Source organism: Octopus bimaculoides, chromosome 7 (genome assembly GCF_001194135.2).
Source record: "Octopus bimaculoides isolate UCB-OBI-ISO-001 chromosome 7, ASM119413v2, whole genome shotgun sequence".
In the NCBI taxonomy this organism is placed as follows: Eukaryota; Metazoa; Mollusca; class Cephalopoda; order Octopoda; family Octopodidae; genus Octopus; species Octopus bimaculoides.
Genome location: NC_068987.1, coordinates 52,626,427 through 52,629,671, shown reverse-complemented (window position 1 = coordinate 52,629,671; position 3,245 = coordinate 52,626,427). Strand labels below are relative to the sequence as shown.

Below are 3,245 nucleotides of genomic sequence, written 5' to 3'. Positions count from 1 at the left end.
TGTGTGTGTGTGTGTGTGTGTGTGTGTGTGTGTGTGTGTGTATGCAATAATATTTGTATATTCATATCTCGAAATTTCAACTTACGATTATATCTAACGTGAAACACAAAAATTAAGACATTTGACCAAAGGGTCGTCTAATTAAACATTTCTACTCCTATGAAAAGTATATGCTATGTTATCAGAAATTATATACACGATTGCAGAATAATTTTCAAACCCTTCCAAAATTTGATTAACGTCTGAGATATGCAGCTATTTAAAAATTCAATTACAAATTCCTACATTTCTTTATCTTAAATTGTAAATCTTATTTCCATATTAATATTGTGAAACTTAACATATCAATCGTAACATCAGGCGCCCTCCATTAACAAAATCAACTGGGTTTTTTTTCCAAGAGATTGACACACCTTGCTCAATTACTATGATAGTTACCACGATAGTTCAAATAAAAATATATATTAGGCAAGACTGTATAAGCTTAATCCTGTTGTTGCTGAAATGAAAACTGGGAAAGAATTATTAAATTAGTTTTAGAATTTCTATGGCAGTTCATTGTCCAGGAATTCAAGCTGCAGTTAATGTTACATTGCATAATCTGAAAAATTCTATTTTCTATTTCGTAGCATGAAAATCTGAGTTCAGATACAGTAAAATGTGCTAGATGCCACCTATTTTAATATGTATGCATATATGTATTCATATATGTATGTATACATGCAAGCATGCTTATATTCATATACACACACATATCTATATATATGTATAGATACACACGCGTGCACACACGCACACACACACACACATACACGTACATATATATATATATATATATACACACACACACACACACACACACACACACACACATATATATATATATATATATATATATATATATATATATACACATTACAGTTATGTTGAAAGAGGTGATACGGGAAAGTGCAGCATTGACGACAAATACTTTCTAAGGTAAATGGTGGGCTAATTCGACTAAGTGACATGTGATGCGTTTGGAGCATTACAGGCCCTAACCTATCATGGAAAATTTGGGCGGGGATGCGATTTATAACGCACCGAATAGCTCTCAGTAGATATTTCTTTTGCGGCTGTCGTCGCTGCGTCTAACACGACCCATTGACTGAAGCTGTGTCACCTCCTTTGGGTTTGTTGTCCTACATCCCTCATAAAGTAAAATTTGCAGGAACTTTGGTTATACATTTATCTATATTTTTGTAAGCAGTTTTTGTCTTTATTTTTGCATGCGGTGTAAAGTAATCAAATGGATTACAACTTAAGCAAATAGAAGCACATGTACGAACTACTAATTTAACGGTAAATACCACAATGATTATTATAGCTAAATTTCTTAACATATATATATATATATACATTAAGCACGTGTATTAAATGTTAGTTGAAGGGTTAATATGTAGTTGTAAATAACTTGCAACGTTAACATGTTGCGATAATTATTAACTGGTAATTGAATAATAAGTTTGTACTTTTATATACCTTGGACTTGCCACCTCATTGTCTTTTGTGAAGCGTTAAACCGCCAGCCGTTCGTTATGTCAGCATTGCGTTGCCGTGGCCGTAAAGACGGCAAGTTGCCGATGCGTACTGTTGCTCACATTAGGATATAAACATTCATTTATTTCAAATATAATAGAAATAAGATTATCTTAGTGTTATAACATTAGAATTAAATGTGAAAGAATAAAAATGAAACAATATTATATGATATTACAATATAGGTCTTATTTTTGCACTTTATGACGTAATACCGAAGCAGTCTAAAATATTGCTAGAGGCCAGCATTAGGCAAGAAGTTAAAACGTATTTAGCCCATGACGTTCCAGGGACCATAAGTAATGTATATGTAAACTTTGAACGAAATCGGTTTGGTACTTCTCGTGTTTTAGGGATTTACACATACCGACAGACAGACAAATTCTCAGTTATATATATGCACATATTCACTAGTAAATACTCAAAAGCAGAATAAAGTAGAAAAATAGTATCGAATACCCAAGATAGAGTTATATAATTCTTTATTAAAGCTGCAAAGATATTACAAAAAAATACTGTTACTCAGAGTTGCACGTTCCCGTCGTCGATCAGTTGTGAGACAGTATTACAACTGCCCGACGAACAGGAACGTGAAAATCTGTGTAGAGGTTTTTGTGTGATGGTTGTGAAATTTGTTATTAATTATAGTTTTTCAAATGCACACAGGCGTACATGCATGTATACACACATAAACACACACACATATAGATGTATATACATTTTTGAATGTCAAAAGTTGGACTGATAATAAGTAACATTTTTTGCGAACGATTTTGTAGTGAAGATGTTCATAAATGGCCACTTTCTATGAATATGGATACGATAAATATCTATGGATTTAGATGTAGTACTAATGGGTGTAAGAAAAACTAAAGTGATACATCTTTTACATAACATAGTAATTTTCAATTAAAATATCAGTAGAACGACATGAAATATATATTATATAGTGTCATTTCTGACGTTTCAATGATCGGAATGCCCAATGCGTCATTAAGATATTCAGTATGTTATCTAAACAAAGTATAGGGAGATTAATGAGCTGACAAGAGAGAAAAGTTCCCTACGGTTACAGATAGAACCAGATCAACGATGGTTTCGCATTTAACTCATAAAGTTTGTACTTTAGTGGCTATTGAGTTGTTTTCACTCTTATATCCAGCAATACTGGTGTTGATTACTGCTGATTAGTGCCCTTCTTCACTTTAGTGACGTATGCCTTTCTGCTTTAGTTTGTAAATTTTCGAATTAGCCACGCGTATCATTTATAATGTTCACTTGTACTGTTTCACAAACGGTATATATCTACGGAAATATAACGAGTTGACGAGGGGTGATGAGTTTAACCCTAGCCGCGGGGAGGGCTACTGATTGGCGTTAAGATGCGTTAAGCATCAAAATACAAAATCATCGGTGATCTAGCTCTATCTGTAACCCTAGGGAGATTGTCTCCCTTGTCGCCTCATTAAGATAGCGCCTTTATGACTATTTTGTTGTTTTAACTCTTATTTAGAGCAATACTTGCGCTGATTAGCGCCCCTGTCCACTTTAGTGACGTACGTATGCATATATTTATATATATATATATGTGGGGGTGCGTGGGGGTGCGTGTGTGTGTGTGTGTGGGGGGTGTATGTATATATATATACGTATATATATATGTATAT

General features: G+C 33.6%; 1 protein-coding gene across 1 annotated transcript in view; it reads right to left on the bottom strand.

Moving 5' to 3' along the window:
- Positions 1–3,245, bottom strand: part of LOC106873978 (uncharacterized) — a 1,133,216-nt gene that overhangs the window by 670,254 nt on the left and 459,717 nt on the right. The window lies entirely within an intron of this gene.